At 43.5% G+C, this 19,336-nt stretch overlaps 2 non-coding genes across 2 annotated transcripts; one reads left to right on the forward strand and one right to left on the reverse strand.

The window, feature by feature from the left end:
* The first annotated feature begins 278 nt into the window (after positions 1–278).
* trnae-uuc lies at positions 279–350 on the forward strand. Its single transcript has one exon. It is a non-coding gene; the product is annotated as a tRNA-Glu (tRNA).
* A 3,064-nt stretch (positions 351–3,414) lies between these two features.
* On the reverse strand, positions 3,415–3,497 carry trnal-cag. The gene has a single exon. It is a non-coding gene; the product is annotated as a tRNA-Leu (tRNA).
* Positions 3,498–19,336: the final 15,839 nt, after the last annotated feature.

Here is a 19,336-nt window from a genome sequence, read left to right on the forward strand (position 1 = left end):
TCATTGAGGCATCAACTCTACCGCTGCGCCACTGTGCTGCCCTACTTCTGCAGTCTCCTTCGTTCCTGGGCATTTGAGTTACTGAACCAGGCCGTGATGCAACCAGTCAGTGTGTTCTCTACCGTACACCTGGAGAATGTTCAAAAGAATCTTGGTGATGTTAAAGTACCATTGACCCGTTTAACCGTTAAGCTAAAATAGCTTAATAGATAGTGCTATCTTAGGAACTGGGAGAGTCAGTATACAGTTGCCTGTGGGAATGTGATCTTGCATCAATATCCCATATGGTCTAGCGGTTAGGATTCCTGGTTTTCACCCAGGTGGCCCGGGTTCGACTCCCGGTGTGGGAATTGAAACTTTTTGACATTTGAACGCTCTTTCATCAGACTTTATCGGACTTCAATGTTATATCTTGCACTAAATGTTATACCCTTTATCCTGTATCTGTGCAGTGTGGACGACTTGAATGTAATCATGTGTAGTTTACGTTAGTTTGGTTTAGTTTATTATTGTCATGCAGTACAGTGAAATGCTTTTTTGTTGCATGCTATCCAGTCAGCGGGAAGACGACACATGTTGCAATCAAACTATCCACAGTGTACAGATACAGGATGAAGGGTAAAACATTTTGTGCAAGTCCAATAAAGTCCAATTAAAGATAGTCCAAAGGTCTCCAATGAGGTAGATAGATAGGTACCTGTGATGGACCTTCGATGGTGGGGAGGTCAGTACCTGTGATGGACCTTTGACCGCTCTCTAGTTGGTGAGAGGACAGTCTTCTTTGATTGAATAGCACATATACAAAAGCTTTTCACTGTACCTCGGTACACATGATAATAATAAACCTAAACTAAACATTCGAAGAGCCTAGCTCTGGTCAGCCATTTCCCACAGAGTGTAGGAAAGAACTGCAGTTGCTGGGTTCAATCGAAGGTAGACACAAAATGTTGGCGTAACTCAACGGGAGAGGCAGCATCTCTGGGGAGAAGGAATGTGTGACGTTTCGGGTCGAGACCCTTCTTCATGATACTACAGGTTTGTCACTCACTAATTTAGTAACAGGTTGGTTCCCCATGCTGACCTTTCTTTCCCTGATCGTAAGGTTGACATTACCACAGGTAACGTCTTCAGAAACGTCTTTCATGATCCAAGGTACTCTCAGCACCAAAATAAATGTACTCATCAGGTAAATAAATCAGTGACACAGGTGTGGCACAGTGGTACAGTGGGTAGAGCCGCTACCTCACCACGCCAGGGACCCGGGTTTGATCCTTACCTCGGGTGCTGTCTGTACAGAGTTTGCATGTTCTCCCTGGGACCACATGGATTTCGTCCGGGTGCTCCGGTTTCCTCCCACATCCCATAGACGTGCGGGTTTGTAAATTGTTCCTAGTGTGTAGGGGGTGGATGAGTATGGGATAACATAGAACTAGTGTGAACGGGTGATCGATGGTCGGCGTGGACTCGGTGGGCCGAAGGGCCCGTTTCCATGTTGTTGTCAAAACAAAATCAGACTAAACTAAGTCATGGCATCACACAGCACGGAAACAGGTCCTTCGGCCCTTCTCACCCATACCTATCCAAGCTAATCCTATTTGTCACATCTCTCTCACCCTTTAGTTGAGGGAGATTGAGTGTGAATATGGTGGTGGGAATAAAAACTAGCTCTTCAACAAATGACCAAGCACAGTTTCAGTCCTTATTACGAAAGCAAATAATTCAGTCAGATATAATCTTTACCAGTGAGAATTTAAAAATTCTCCCATGATAGAGTAGCTATAAATATCAAGTATAGCACTGGCAAGACCATATTGTCCCTACTTCTTGGCAAGGTTTTTACTCGAAAGGCTGATGTTGATGGAGTGCATTTGCTATATTTTAATTTATTATAGTTGACTTTCTGTACAAAGTAGCTGCTATTATTAGTGCCTGCTTGGAATGACCCTACATGGAACTGGTGGCAAAAAGAAAAGTGATGTAAATCGGCCTACGGTCTAAAACAGCATTTACAGAAATAACAGAGACATCGGGTACGTGAAATTAAAACAGGAAACAAATGTTAGTGTGTTGCAGTGATGACAGGGCCACCGATTTAGACACAGCTGCTGCTGTTACAGTTTTAACTCCAGATAGCTATCCCAATCAAACACCCAGATCAATCTGCTTCTAAATTAGCTTGACGTTTCTGGTTAAAAGAACCATTTCTCTGAAGCTCAATCAATATTAAGGTCATTATCCTATCAGTTTTGTACCATAGATTTGTGTGCAAGTAAAATTTGCTATTATAGTACCTGCCACAAGTATCTCCTCTGGCAGCTCATTCCATATTTTGCCTCTCAAAGTTTCCTCTCAAGCTCCTATTAAGTATTTTCTTTCTCACCTTAAACCCGTGGTTCTTGATTACCCTACTCTGGGTATTTACTTGATCTATTCCCCTCATGGTTTTATACACCTCTATAAAATCACCCCTCATCCTCCTGTGCTCCAAGGAATAAAGTCCTAGCCTGCCCGACCTCTCCCTGTAGTTCAGGCCCTCGAGTCCTGGCAACATCCTCCTAAATCTTCTCTGCACCCTCCTGCAGTTTATGTTTTGCTCAAGATTCCAGCTTCAGCAGTTTCTCTTCTCGCCAGAACTCACTTGGTTCTGCCCTCACGTAACCAGGATCAAACCCAGCTGGAGAGACATACGACAAAGAGCCGACATATCCCAGCCCGAGGAAAAGTTCACATATATTTTGGCAAATGGCCAGACTCGGAGTATGCTGTGAAACTAAAAATGTACTTGGGGAGTTAGGGGAGGGCACCAGTAAATGGGGAGTTAGGGGAGGGCACCACTAAATGGGGAATTAGGGGAGGGCACCACTAAACGGGGAATTAGGAGAGGGCACCACTAAATGGGGAATTAGGGGAGGGCACCACTAAATGGGGAAATAGCAAGGGCCCCAGTAAATTGGGATCAGGTAAATGGGGCATGGGCGTTGGACCGAAGGGTCTGTTTTTCCCTTAAATTCATAAATTTATTGCAGGGAACAAATTCATGAGAGAAAATGCTTGGTTGGAGAACTCAAAAAAATATTTTTTTTAATTGAAAAACATTAACACAAGATTCTCCAAAAGAAATAACCAAGAAAATCATGTTTTCATGAGCCTGAAAATCGTGACCTCCAGGTTGAAGAACAGCTTCTTCCCAGGCTCTTGAACACTGCACAACACTAACCTCAGCAACTATGATCTTCTATGGACTGCGTGTTATATTAGTATTGTGGTTATTTATGTACCGAATATTTTTGGTTACACATTTATAGTGTTTACGGGGCTGGTGTGCTACTGCAAGTAATTCAGATTCAGATTCAGATTCAACTTTATTGTCATTGTGCAGTGTACAGTACAGAGACAACGAAATGCAGTAAAATGTGTCAGAAGTGGGATTCGAACCCACGCCTCCAGAGGAGACTGCGACCTGAACGCAGCGCCTTAGACCGCTCGGCCATCCTGACATAAGAATTTCATTGTTCCGTTGCTGGTACATGTGTCACTCTTGACTTTCGAACACAATTGTAATTGAATTCCTTAAGATTTTTGTGCTTTGCAAATGCCACATTCCAGCAGCCAACTCCGTTAGTTCCCCAGTTGGAGAAAGACCACCCAAGCCGATCCTGACATGCATGGTTCTGTGCCAGCTCAGTTGTAACAGGTGAACCTGGCGCTGTGCCTCTGAAGCCAGCGTGCGGGACACATTACAATCTCATCTAACCGCAAGCCAGCAGAAGTGTGGCTCTATGCAGCAGGCCCACCGAGTATTCTCAACATGCTCAATCATGCGAAGTCAGCCACACTTTGGCCACTGTACACATCTCTGTCTGTAGTGTTTTGTTCATAGCTGTGATCAGGCAAATTAACCATCCTACCAACAATGAGAGAGGAGTCCCGACCTACCATCTAATCATCGGAGACTATTCTAGACTATGTTACTGGACTGTATCTTGCACTTAGACATTATTTCCTTTATCCTGTATCTGTAAACTGTGGACGGCTTGATTGTAATCATGTATAGTCTTTCCGCTGACGATAGCACGCTACAAAGAGGTTTTCACTGTACCTCGGTACACATGACAATAAACTAAACTAAACCAGATGTATGCACAGCAGAATTGTTAGGCTACAAGAAAATAAATCAAGTAAAAAGCAATTGCAGATGCTGGTTTATACCAAAGATAGACACAGATTGCTGGAATACTCAACGGGTCAGGCATCTGTGGAGAACACGGATAGGTGATGTTTTGGGTGAGGGGTGCGGAAGAAACTGGATGTGAGAAAAAAAACAGGACAAATTGGGGCCAGCAACAGGTGATCTCAGGCAAGGAGGTTCCATGATAGACAATAGACAATAGGTCCAGGAGTAGGCCATTCGGCCCTTCGAGCCAGCACCGCCATTCAATGTGATCATGGCTGATCATCCCCAATCAGTACCCCGTTCCTACCTTCTCCCCATATCCCCTGACTCCGCTATTTTTAAGAGCCCTATCTAGCTCTTTCTTGAAAGCATCCAGAGAACCTTCCTCCACCGCACTGAAGCAGAAAATTCCACAGACTCACCACTCTTTGATTCAGACTCACCACTAGGTTGATTGGTGATTAATGGTGACGTGGGCCCAAGGGGGATGCATTGCTGTGAACTGTGGAGCAGGTTAACGGACTTTAATTAGGGTGTTGGGAGTAGGGGGGGGGGGAAAGTTGAGTGAAGGGGGGAAAGATGGAGAGAAGTGTATGTAGAAGTTACTTAAAATTGGAGAATTCAACGTTCATACCGTTGTAAGCTACCCAAGCAGAATATGAGGTGCTGTTCCTCCAGTTTGTATGTGGCCTCGCCCTGGCAATGGAGGAGGCCCAGGACAGAAAGGTCAGTGTGGGGGGAATGGGAAGGGGAGTTGAAATGGCTGACAACCGGGAGATCCAGCAGCCCTTGGTGGACCGAGCGCAAGTGTTCAGTAACTGACGTTTAGTTGAGGTCAACTAATGACCAACCATCGACATCCAAAATGGTCACACAAATTTTCTATTCATTATTTGGAGTTAGCTGGGCATAGTGAACTTCAAAGTTAAAAAAAACACTAAGTGCTGGAGGAACTCAACGGGTCAGGCAGCATCCGTGGAGGGAATGGACAGACGTTTCGGGTCAAGACCCTTCTTCAGACTGATGGAGTGGGGGAGGGAGGGGGAGAAAGTTGGAAAAGGAATTTGGGGGCGGGACAAAGTGTGGCAAATGATTAGTTTAGTTTAGTTTAAAGATACAGCATGCCCTGTGACCAGCGATACACTAGTTCTATCCTACACACTAGAGGCAATTTACAGAAGCCAATTAACCTACAAACCTGTACATCTTTAGAGTGTGGGTGGAAACCTGAGCACCCGGAGAAAACCCATGTGGTCACTGGGGGAACGTACAAACTTTGTCCAGACAGCACCCGTAGTCAGGATCAAACCCGGTTCTCTGGTGCCGTAAGGCAGCAACTCTACCGCTGCGCCACTGTGTGTAATTCTGTGCTAAGATCTTCTACAAACTGTGTCTTTGGTTGCACTACAGATTTCGGCTTTGCATTATTATGGTTACCTAGTATTTCTGATTATTAACTTATTTATCGATGTGTTATGGTGTTTACAGCCCTGCTAAGGTGCAGCAAGTTGGAATTTCATTGTTCCATTGCCAGTACATATGACAATTAACCACTCTTGACTCATGAGACTCACAACAATACAACTGCATAAGGCCAGCACATTCTCTTCCCCAAAGATGCATGAGTCCATAGTTCATAGGAGCAGAATTAGGCTCCATTCGGCCCATGGAGCCTACTCCGCCATTCAATCATTGTTATTCTATCTTTCCCTCTCATTCCCGTAACCCCTAACACATCCTTATGGGCCTGTCACACAGGCGATTTTTTAGGCGACTAGGCTGTTGCCACATGGTTGCCGGGGTGTCGCCAGTGTGGCCTCCTCAGTCGCCTAAAGAATCGTACCTTTTTCCTGGCCGCCACTGGATTTTGAAATGTTCAAACCTTTTCGGCGACAGTCGGCACCCGTGGGCTTGACGCCAACTATCGTAGCCTGACGTAGGTGCTGTTACCAGGATGACGTAGGTTGTCTCCAGGAGACGTAAATTGTCGCCGGTGCTGACCGGCGAATTCCATTGGCGATTACCTACGTCAACCGGCGCCAGGTACCGGCGGATGAATTGTCTTAAATTGTCTTCAGTTGTCGCCGACAGGGTCATATCTTGTCGTAGCTTGTCACGAGTGGACGTAGGTTGTCGTAGGTGTGGTCGTAGGTGGACGTCCTAATGGGTCGCCGGTTGTTGGTAGCTTGTCGTAGGTTAACATCCACTAGGTGGTAGGTTGTTGTAGACGTTGTCGTAGGGAGGTCCAGTCATTGGTTTTTCTGCGACCTGCTATGACTATGACAGTCGCCGAAAAAATCGCCTAAGTGGGACAGGCCCATTACTAATCAAGAATCTGTCTATCTCCGCCTTAAAAATACCCATTGACGGCCTCCACAACCATCTGGGGCAATGAATCCCACTGATTCACAACCCTCCGACTAAAGAAATTCCTCCTAATCTCCATTCTATAGGCACGTCCTTTCATTGTGAGGTTGTGACCTCTGGTCCTAGACTCTCCCACTAGTGGAAACATCCTCTCCACATCCACTCTATCCAGGCATGAGTGAAGCACATGCAATCCTATATTTCCATGAAAGCCATTTTAATTAAATTCCATTAATTTAATGAAATGAATTTAAATTCTACAGCTGCTCTGGTGGGATTGGAACTCAAAGCACTAAACCATTTGTTCATGCTGCTAGATTACAATGCCAGTGATCCTTTCCCATAAAACATAAACATAAATTAGGCAAAGGATTCTTCAAGTGATATCCTTACTTCATCAGTGAAACATTTCCACATATTCATTGGTGTTCCCATTCCTTCCACATATGCTGCCTGATCCGCTGTTCCTCCATCCCTTGTTGTTTTTCACTCAAGAATCCAGCACCTGCAGTCTCTTGTGTATCAATTTTTTAAATTTTTTTTTAATTTATATTTTTATTAGAAGCAGTGTACAAAAGTATAAACCGCGGCATATGACATAATACATTTATTGTACAGCTTCCATTTCTTGTGTATCAAATCTGACCGTGATTTCTACTCTGCTTTCAACTTTACCTAATATTTGTCAAAAGAATTAGAACAAGTGGTGTTTGGCCATGCTCTGCCTAGTACAGCAGCTGTTGCGATTATTTTAATTAAAAAAAACCTGGCAAGTCACATATATCTTTTTTCTGTCAGATATCAGCCTGAAAATGTGTTATCCATTAACAACAGGAGCCTGAAGTATGTCATACATCACTGGTGACTCCCTCATTCCGAACCAAACACCGCACTTTGCAATCGTTTTCCCTGAAGTTTGTGTTTACTGAAACCGCTAAAGGCATAGCAGTAGGTTGGATTGGAGCTGCCAATTTATTCCAAGCTTCTAGTGCTGTGGAAACGTGAAGAGATCCATATGTTCTTCACTCCTGTGGAGAAAGCCTTTAGACTTAAAGATACAGTGCAGAAACAGTCCCTTCGGCCCACCGAGTCCGGGTAACACAACAGTAGATAACATCACGGGGTTGATCATCGGGCAGCATATATTTTTATTCCTAATGAAGTTTATTTTTTGACATTTAAAAAAACTACCAGTGGGCACTATTGAATGCAGAGATACCATCGGACTGGATTAAGAGTATTCCATTTTTTTTTGTTTCCATCCAGTTGGGCGGTGGGAGAGTTGCTGCCTCACAGCGCCAGAGACCCGAGTTCGATCCTGACCATGGGTGCTGACTGTATGGAGTCTGGAAGTTCTCCCCGTGACCGTGTAGGTTTTCTCCGGGCACTCGGGTTTTCTCTCTGTCCAAAGACATACAGGTTTGTAGGTTAATTGGCTTGTTCAAATTGTAAATTGTTCCTAGTGTGTGTAAGATAGTGTTAATCTGCAGGGATCGCTGGTCGGCATGGGCCGAAGGGCCTGTTTCCATGCTGTATCTCTAAACTAAACTAAACTAAACTAAAGAGATAATATGCTTGATTACATAAAAAGTGCTAAAGTAACTCAGCAGGACTGAAGAAGGGCCCCAACTCGAAACATCGTATATCCATGTTCTCCAGAGATCCTCCCGGACCCGCTGAGTTACTCCAGTGCTTTGTGTCTTCTTTTTAACAAAATTTAAATATTGTCTTGGAAGAGTGCAGTTCTGGTCGCCCCATTACAGGAAGGATGGGGGATGTTTTGCAGAGGGTGCAGGGGAGGTTTACCAGAATATTGTCTGGATTAGAGGGTTTCAGTTTAAGGAAAGGTTGGGTAGACTTTGGATTGTTTTATCTGGAATATTGAAGGTTGAGGGTAGGTCTGATAGAAGTATATAAAATGATGAGAGGCAGAGATAGGGTAAAGAGTCAGAACCTTTTCTCCAGGGTGGAAATGTCTAACTCCAGAGGCCATAGCTATGGCGTAGGATGGAGAATTTTAATGAGATGTGCGGGGCAGGATTTTTTACACAGAGAGTGGTTGGTGCCTGGAACGCGCTGCCAGGGGTGGTGATGGAGGCAGATACGATAGTGGTGTTTAAGAGGCTTTTAGATAGGCACAATGAAGTGCATGGAATAGAGGGACATGGATCATGTACAGGGTGATGAGATCAATATGTTTTGGCATCACGTCTGGTAAAAAACTTTGTTGGCCAAAGAGCCTGTTCCTGTGCTGTATGTTCTGCGTTATATATTCTATGTTCTACATTCTATGTCCTATGTTCTACGTTCTATGTTCTATATTCTATGTTCTATGTTCTATATTCTATGTTCTATGTTCTATATTCTATGTTCTATATTCTATGTATATTCTATGTTCTATATTCTATGTTCTATGTTCTATGTTCTATATTCTATATATGTTCTATGTTCCATATTCTATGTTCTATGTTCTATGTTCTATATTCTATGTTCTATGTTCTATATTCTATGTTCTATATTCTATGTTCTATGTTCTATGTTCTATATTCTATGTTCTATGTTCTATGTTCTGTGATAGAACATGTCAGCCTGTAAAAAGGAGAATATATTATCACAAATTGTGATGTAGATTAAAAAATGTGCAAAGGCACAGTGTGTGTTTACGTTCAGTGTGTGAAACATGTGGAAACAGGTCATGTATTTATCATACAGACGTGTCCAAAATGTGTGAGATTTACAAGACTGTCAGATATCCCATTTCAGTTCATGGCATATTTCCAAAAAAATTAACCTGTCATGGATTTTCTGAGGGACAGGAATTAAAAGCTGAAACTGTCAATTATTTTGCTGGAAAATAAACTGTTCCCAACCACCTTTTACAACTCAAAAACGACACTGCCCACATCTGGTGAGTCATGGAGTCATACAGCATGGAAACAGGCCCTTTGGGTCAACTCATCCATGCTGACCAAGGTTCCCCATCTAAGCTGGTTCCACCTGCCTGCGTTTTCCCCTGAGCTCCTTTTAAATTGTCTCCCCTCTCACTTTCAGCCAATATCCACTAATTTTAGAATCCTCTGCTCTGAGAAAGTCCCCTCCAGTTTTTCGTATATCTGTCCAAATATCGTTCGAAAGTTGTACAGCTTCCTCTGGCAGCTCGTTCTAGATACGGACTACTCTCTGAGTGAAAAGGTTGCCCCTGAGGTCCCTCTTAAATCTCCCCCCTCTTGGTTATGTATACATTCATATACATTTGACTTTAAGGGTCGAAGAGGTAAATTCTAGATCGGAACAATGCACGTACTGTTCTTGGAGATATAGTTTTCTTTAAGGGGAAGATGATGGAATCAGTAGCTTCCTGAAATAAACTGTATCACGCTGGAGAGAATGAGAAGTATGTGAGTTTAAGAATATCTGACTACTAATATCTGCTAATCATTGGCTTCAAGGAATGCACTGTTTCCACAACGAAGGATTAAGATCTTGCTCCAGGAGCTGAACAAGATGTCATTGTTTCACATACTTGAAGCTCCCTAACAACACACAGATCAGCAACTTCCAGCAGTTCATTGCTGAAGGAGTTAAAAGTTAAAAGGGCACCTTGTTGCAGTTATTGACCATTGATCTGCATCGATAGGCATTCCAGTATATCCTGTGGCTTTAACTATACTATATTCATCTCAAAATCATTGAGTTCTTCAATGGACGGTACGGACAAGTTGGGCCGAAGGGCCTGTTTCTCTGTTGACTCACTCAGTAACTTTGCTTCCGCTGAGGAGATTTTCAAAGCTTCATGAAATTGTCATTTCGTACCTGTCTTCACTGCAAGACCCTTTATCGTAAAGGAGTCTAGATCTACCCCTCATAGCAATATCACCTCCACATCCACTCTGTGAAGACTTCTCAAGAGATTGCACGTCAAGTATAAAACCAATTAAAAATGTATCATCACCCTGTTCACCCTCGCATAGTTTAGTTTAGGTTATTGTCATGTGTACAGAGGTACAGTGTAAATGTTTTTGTTGCGTCAGCAAAAATATCAAATATGATTACTATTGAGCCATCCACAGTGTACAGATGCAGGATAAAGGGAATAACGTTTAGTGCAAGATAAATTCCAGTAGAGTCCAATTAAGAATAGTCCAAGGGTCTCCAATGAGGTAGATGGGAGGTCAGGACCGCTCTCTAGGTGGTGATAGGATAGTTCACTTGCCTGATAACAGCTGGGAAGAACCTTGCTAAGAAACTATCTGATGTCTAAGGTTTCATTCAGCCTCATGTCATTTCACATCTCCATTAATGTGTGCAGTTCATCCTATGTCTGAATGATGTCTGATTACCTCCCATGATTTAAAATAATATTCACAAATAACTGTGACTTCTGAACTATACACCAATCTTTCCTTGCACATATTTTAATTAACGTGTCATAAAAAGACACCATAAAATAAAGTTCAGGATTATTATTGTCACGTGTACTGAGGTACAGTAAAAAGATTTGTTTTGCATGCTGTCCAGTCAGATCAGATATACATAGATACAATCAAGCTAAACTCAAGTACAACAGGTAGAGCAAAGGGGAAGATACAGAGTGCAGAATATAGTTCTCAGCATTGTAGCGCATCAGTTCCACAGACAAAGTCCAATGTCCACAATGGTGTAGAGGTGAATCGGACAGTACTCTAGCTTATGGAAGGACCGTTCAGAAGCCTGATAACAGAGGGGAAGAAGCTGGTCCTGAGTCTGGTGGTGTGGGCTTTCAAGCTTCTGTACTTTCTGCTGGCTGGACGGGAGCGGGGGGGGGGGGGGGGGGGGGGGAAGGAATTACTTGGGTGGGACAGGTCTTATTTTCTGAGGCAGCGTGAAGTGTAAAGAGGCAATAATGGTGGGAGGTCAGGTCTGTGCAGGATACAGTAAATTATTAAAATAATAAAATAAATGAATGACAGATAACTGGTGTGGCTCTTTAATAATATTCAGCTGGGCAGGAGCAGGGGGAAGATGGAATGACTGGAGTGGGACAAGTCGTTGATTATGTGGGCTGTGTTTCTGGGGTAGTGTGGTGTGGCTGCCTGCTTAGAGTATTGAGGCATCAATATCACATCACCATGAAAATCCTGATTTACTGATGCACCTTAAATTGCATTGACGTCCTAGCTGAGAGTCAGGGTCAGCAAGCTATAAATATGTCCAAATGGTCTATTGGTGATAACTGCATCCAGATTGTGAGCAGGATCAGTAAGATTGGTTTGTAAAAGTAGAGGTGCTGAAGGTCAACAAATTACTGGTTCTGATTGAACTAGGATGAACTGTACACATTAATGGAGATGTGAAATGACACGAGGCTGAATGAAACCATCCCTTTTTGGACAGATCAACTTTAATTAGTCATCATGGCTTCACACTTAAAGCATTCACTATTAGAAGCACATAGAGTTATAGAGACTGAGTCATACAGCTTCTGCAGTTGTACAGAACCCTAGTGAGACCACACCTGGAGTATTGTGTGCAGTTTTGGTCCCCTAATTTGAGGAAGGACATTCTTGCTATTGAGGGAGTGCAGCGTAGGTTTACAAGGTTAATTCCCAGGATGGCGGGACTGTCATATGCTGAGAGAATGGAGCGGCTGGGCTTGTACACTCTGGAATTTAGAAGGATGAGAGGGCATCTTATTGAAACATATAAGATTATTAAGGGTTTGGACACGCTAGAGGCAGGAAACATGTTCCCGATGTTGGGGGAGTCCAGAACCAGGGGCCACAGTTTAAGAATAAGGGGTAAGCCATTTAGAATGGAGATGAGGAAACACTTTTTCTCACAGAGAGTTGGGAGTCTGTGGAATTCTCTGCCTCAGAGGGCGGTGGAGGCCAGTTCTCTGGATAATTTCAAGAGAGAGCTCGATAGGGCTCTTAAAGATAGTGGAGTCGGGGGATATGGGGTGAAGGCAGGAACGGGATACTGATTGGGGATGATCAGCCATGATCACATTGAATGGTGGTGCTGGCTCGAAGGGCCAAATGGCCTACTCTTGCACCTATTGTCTATTGTCTATTGTCTCTTGAAACAGGCCCTTCGAGCAACTTGCCCACACTGACCAACATGTCACATCCACACTAGTCCCACCTGCCTGTATGTTTTTAGTCCATATCCCTCTAACCAATCCTATCCATGTGCCTGTCCAAATGTTTCTTACACATTGCAATAGTACCTGCCTCAACTACCTCGATCAATGCACCCACCACCCATATCTGACTCTCTCTGTTTACACAACCTTTCATGATAACCTCTGCAGATAACTTACAAACCATATCAGTTTCCATTGCCTTCGCTGCTTACTTCTGCATTCAATTTTTAATTGGTCTGGTTTAGTTTATTTATTGTCACATGTACAGAAATACAGAGGAAAGCTAGTTAGAACATAGAACAGTACAGCACAGGAACAGGCCCTTCGGCCCACAATGTCGGCACTGACCGTGATGCCAACATCTCTTATCTGCCTGCACGTGATCCATATTCCTCCATTCCCTACATATCCATCTAAAGGCCTCTTAAGTAAAAGACTCTTAAAAGACCACTATCATATCTGCCTCCACCACCACCCCCGGCAACACGTTCCAGGCACACACCACCCTCGATGTAAAAAGATTTGCCCCACACATCTCCTTTAAACTTTGCCCCTCTCACCTTAAAGCTATGCCATCTAGTCTTTGACATTTCCACCCTGATACATGTCTACCCTATCTGTCCCTCCCATAATTTTACATACTTCTTTCAGGTCTCCCCTCAACCTCCAGCATTGCAGAGAAAACTATCCAAGTTCGTCAAACCTTTCCCTGAATCTAATACCATCTAATCCAAGCATCGTTCTGGTAAACCTATGCACCCTCTCCAAAGCCCCCACGTTCTTCCTGTAATGAGGCGACCAGAACTGCACATAATAACTCCAAATAACTTCCTAGCTCTTGTATTCAATGCCCCGATCAATGAAAGCAAGCGTACCACATGCCTTCTTTACCAATGCATCTACTTGTGTTGTGACTTTCTGTGGACCAGTGGAACTGGACCCCAGATCCCTCTGCTGTTGAGGTTCTTGCCACTGACTGCAAACTCTCTCCTGTCATAGTTTTATTGAACAGTAAGTTTCAGACTAGATACCAAATTTTTTGAGATTATTTACTTCACTGGCTGGAAAAAAATGGAGGGAAATAAGAAGGGTTTCGGGCCGAAACGTTGCCTATTTCCTTTGCTCCATAGATAGATGCTGCTGCACCCGCTGAGTTTCTCCAGCATCTTTGTCTACCTATAAATATTTAAGTATTTATTTTCCATGGTTTTGGGATACAGCACAACAAAGTCATTACGCCTGAACTGAGCAAAAACACACAAAGTGCTGGAGGAACTCAGCAGGTCAGGCAGCATCTGTGAAAGGAATGGATAGATGCCGTTTCAGGTTGAGACCCTTCTTCAGACTCTGCCAATATGTTGTTTACCTATCCATTAATTGTAATCCGTACATTCGATGCTGCCTGAGCCGCTGACTTCCTCCAAAACTTTATTTTGTTCCCCAAGGTTCCAGCATCTGCAGTCTCTTGTGCCCGCTGTAAAAGATGAAGCCCTCATCCCCCCAGTTGTCAAGGGATCAATCACAGATAAGGCTTCCCACACTGCGCTAAAGAACTAAAGCTGACAGACTACACTTCACTGAGATTCCACAGTGAGACAAAGCCCTCATCTGGATGTTCAACAATATATTGAGTGTACTTATATCTGATCCTTCTCATAACTCATGAATACTTATAGATGACGTTATCTCAGTTATAGTCATAACAGGTATATTCTATGCATTGCCTAACCAAAACACCACCAGCTTCTACCAGACTTTAGAACTAGGGTGAACATTTACTTTGTGAGCTTTGGAAATTCTTAATAAACTATGATTTTAACTAGTGCAAAGTATTTAAATGATAGACTTGGAACTTTGGTTGTGAAAAATGAGCAGATTGTCAAGACTATATTATGCATTGGTGTTGGTGTGATGTTGTCACGTGTGTACTGAGGTGCAGTGAACAGCTTTTGTTTGTGTGATGTCCGGTCAAATTGGATAAAACTGCGGGTAAAACCGCAAATGCTGGTTTGCAAAAAACAGACATAGACCCTACTTCAGATTGATTGTGGTGGGATGGGAGGTGGGGGGGGGGGGGGGGGGCAAGCCAACTGTTTACTGTGTTGTGCATATGTGGCCAGATTGTACTCATTATCTGGATTGAAGGAACTGCAGATGCTGGCTTACAAAGCCTAAAGAAGGGTCGCGACCCGAAGCGTCACCTATCCAAGTTCTCCAGAGATGCTGCCTGGCCCGTTGGGTTACTCCAGCACTTCGTGTCTGTTTTTTGCAAACCCAACATTTGCGGTTCCTTGTTTCTGCCTCATTACTTCCCACTAGTTCCTGGGATAAGTGGGGAGCTGTGCTAGAAAGGGTCTACGTGGTCACCTTGACCGACGCTAGCAATCTGCTCCCAGCTTATCCTCACCTAACCCTGACATCTAGGATCCATGCAGTGGAAATTTCAGGATGGCAATCCATAGAAGAAACCCTGGTGGAATTTTTCTTCCTTAATGTCGAGGTTAATTATAATTCCTTGGCTGAGATCAGCTCATTCCATTCCATGTGGGAATTGCCCGACTAGTATTAATCACAGCCTAGAGTGGGCTGTTCTGTACATGAGCACTGAGAGGATTTCAAAGCAGTTCAAAGGACCTCGGTATTTGGACATGCCTTGGCATCGCCTTACTCTTGCCCATAAGAATAGATCTGTCAAACTTATTTCTGTTATTTTTGGATAACCCTACACCCAAATTACTGTGCTGTGCTTGCTTAGATGCACAGCTAACACTTCTTCATGGAGATACTAGTAACTGCAAACGATGGGATCTTGAGTAGAACACAAAATGCTGGAGGAACTCAGCAGGTTATAAGAGTTGGAGTAGGATTAGGCTATTCGCCCCATCAAGTCCACACCACCATTCAATCATGGCTGATCCATCTCTCCCTCCTAACCCCATTCTCCTGCCTTCTCCCCATAACCCTTGGCTCCCCATAACCCTAGATGCAGGTCAGGCAGCATCTGTGGAGGGAATGGACAGGCGACCTTCTGGATTGCCACCCTTCTTCAGACTTCATGTTGACAATTCTGCGTGACGGGCACAGTGGTAGGATTGGTAGTTCAACAAGTGAAACATCTGACCCAGATGGGTTCAATTCATTGCCACCATGTCTGGTGGTGTGGTCAGACCTCATAGCATCAGAATACTTTCAAGAGAGAGCTAGATACGGTTCTTAAAGATGGTGGTGTCAGGGGATACGGGGAGAAGGCAGGAATGGGGTACTGATTGGGGTTGATCAGCCATGATCACATTGAATGGCGGTGCTGGCTCGAAGGGCCGAATAGCCTACTCCTGCATCTATCTATCTATCTATCTATCTATCTATCTATCTATCTATCTATCTATCTATCTATCTATCTATCTATCTATCTATCTATCTATCTATCTATCTATCTATCTATCTATCTATCTATCTATCTATCTATCTATCTATCTATCTATCTATCTTTAAAACTCTGTGTGTGGCTGGCTGTGTGGCTGTATGTGTTTCTGACTTGTGGCTGCCAGCCTTTGATTCGTTGCCACGCCAACACCCAACCCACAAACGCCCTGATTTTTTCCATTTCGGTAGACATTTCACTTTTCATTCCAAGTATCCACTCCTCATTAAATTTCGTCATGTTTATGTACACATGTTTAATCAAATCCTCCCCCCCCCCCCCCCCCCCCATATGCTGGAAATAGGTGGGACAAAGTCTGGCAAGTGATAGGTGGATACAGGTAAGGGGGGTGGGTTGATTTACCCTGTCTCTTGTGACCCACCTACATCCCCTCCTCCTCCCCTTACACTAACATTCCTTCCTCTAGCTTCACAATTCCAACTTCAATCCTTTTGTCTCACATCTTCTGTCTTTTGATCTGTGGCCTTTGTCCAACCTTTGTCCACCTATCAACCCCCCCCCCCCCGCCGCCATATGTCGTCACCTATTATATATTATATTCCTTTTCTCCAGAGATGCTGCCTGGCCCGCTGAGTTACTCCAGCACTGTGTGTGTTTACCGTGGTGGCGCAGATGTGTCTCAGAGGTCCCTTTACTTTGTGTCGAGTTTTCATGAGGCAAGACACTGCGTTAGTTGCAACTGCAGCATAGAATTTGGGTGCATCCAGTTACAACACATAATATCCCCGGCAGGTTTACAGAGTTTGCCTTCCAACAATGAGATCGCCGATGACCATGAGTGATGGATGAACAAGTGACCTGGAAAAGACGCGTGTGTTAGAAGTTTTATATAACATAGAAACATAGGCGCAGGAGGAGGCCATTCGGCCCTTCGAGCCAGCACCGCCATTCATTACGATCATGGCTGATCGTCCCCTATCAATAACCCGTGCCTGCCTTCTCCCCATATCCCTTGATTCCACTAGCCCCTAGAGCTCTATCTAACTCTCTTAAATCCATCCAGTGATTTGGTCTCCACTGCCCTCTGTGGCAGGGAATTCCACAAATTCACAACTCTCTGGGTGAACAAGTTGTTTATCACCTCAGTCTTTAATGGCCTCCCCTTTATTCTAAGACTGTGGCCCCTGGTTCTGCACTCACCCAACATTGGGAACATTTTTCCTGCATCTAGCTTGTCCAGTCCTTTTATAATTTTATATGTTTCTATAAGATCTCCCCTCATCCTTCTAAACTCCAGTGAATACAAGCCCAGTCTTTTCAATCTTTCCTCATATGACAATCCCGCCATCCAAGGGATCAATCTTGTGAACCTACGCTGCACTGCCTCAATCACAAGGATGTCCTTCCTTAAATTAGGAGACCAAAACTGTACGCAACACCCCAGATGTGGTCTCACCAGAGCCCTATACAACTGCAGAAGAAAATGAGACACAGAGTGTTGGAGTAACTCAGCGGGCCAGGCAACATCTCTGGAGAGCGTGACAGGTGGCGCTCCGGATCGGGACCTGCATGCTGCTCACGTTAGCCTTGCTCGGAACACGTTTATTCCCCGCGACCTCGACCACCGACGTCTCCTCTGCTTTCCATCTCGTTCAGATCGCCCTGCTAGATTATTTTCAATTGAAAAATAAAGGTTATTCGTGGTATTTTACAAAGCAAAATTGAAGAAGGGTCCCGACATGAAACGGCCCCTATCCATGTTCTCCACAGATGCTGCCTGACCCGCTGAGTACCCTTTGTGTTCAATGCAAAACTTAATAAATGAGTCTAGTGTGCCTCTACGTTTTTTAAATTTCAAAAATAAGCGTTATTAAATACATACAGTATATATTTGGAAAACATAAACGGTGCAAGTCTTAATACATTTCAAATATTTAAAGTAGCCCAGTGGTAGCTTTTTATAAATGTTTAAAAATATGTTTTATTCCTATATATATATATATACTAAAAAAGTCTTAATACATTTCCAGTGTTCTCTACCCAGTACCTCTACGTCCAATAGTACTCAGTAGTAGTTTTTTAAAAGTTCATAAATAAACGTCATTCTTAATCAAAATATCTTCAGATTTTTCAGGAGATACAGCGCGGAAACAGGCCCTTCGGGCCACCTAGTCCACGCCCGACCAGCGATCCCTGCACATTAACACTATCCTATACACACAATTTTCATTTATACCAAGCCAATTAAATTACAACCCTGTGCTGCTTTGGAGTGTGAGGAAAAGACCCGAACTCGGAGTAAAGCGACTCGGGCGGGAAAACGTACAAACTCCCTACATGACTACAATCTCGTTACACCCGTAGTCAGGATCGAACCCATGACTCCGGCGCTGTAAGACAGCAACTCCACCGCGGCGCCACCATGCCACCCAACTGGATAGAAACAAAAACCGTGTAATACTCTTAACCCAGTTCTACAGTCTCTCTGCATTTAATAGTGCCCACTATTCTTTAAAATGTCAAAAAATATTCGAGAAAAAAAATTATACCGGTATCTGCAATTCCTTGTGTCTCGCACGACTCTTAATGCATTCGAAGAGTATCTCCGCTTTCAATAGTATCCAGTGGTAGTCCCAGTAATAGTTTTGTTTTAAATATCAAAGATAAGCTTTATATAGATAGGACGAAAAGCGTGCGAAACTCTTAATACACACCTAGCTGTTAATGCATTCCTCGTGTATCTATCTGTACGTATCATATGCACAGGGAAATATTTGTTTCTAATGTAATAAACTTGTATTCGCAATAAAATAATAGAGAGAACAAAAACCGCGCAGGATTTAACTAAATGCATTCCCGGGGTGTGTGTGTGAGCATTGGACACAATCCCTCGGGGTGGTCCCAGTAATAGATTTTAAAACCACCTTGTTATTCCTAATAATATGCTGTATATGGGGGAGAGCAAAAACCGTGCAAAACTTTTCATGCAGCTCGAGCTGTTAATATATTCCTAGGCTGTTTCTATGTTCAATAGTACGCAGTAAAAGTTCTGTAAATGCAATAAACTTTATTCGTAATAAAAACAATTTGAGTGGAAAGCGTGCAAAACTCTTAAAGCGTCACAGTATGTGTAACAGAGTCCAGTGGTGGTCCTCGTAATAGTTTTTTAAGGTCAGAAATAAACTTTATTGAAACTCTACAAAAGTTTTTATAAGTTTTCTCGCTATGAATGTGTTGCTGGGTTGTTTCTGCATTGAACGGCAGCCGGGGGTATCTATCTGCGCCTCTC

Source organism: Amblyraja radiata, chromosome 6 (genome assembly GCF_010909765.2).
Source record: "Amblyraja radiata isolate CabotCenter1 chromosome 6, sAmbRad1.1.pri, whole genome shotgun sequence".
NCBI lineage: Eukaryota > Metazoa > Chordata > Chondrichthyes > Rajiformes > Rajidae > Amblyraja > Amblyraja radiata.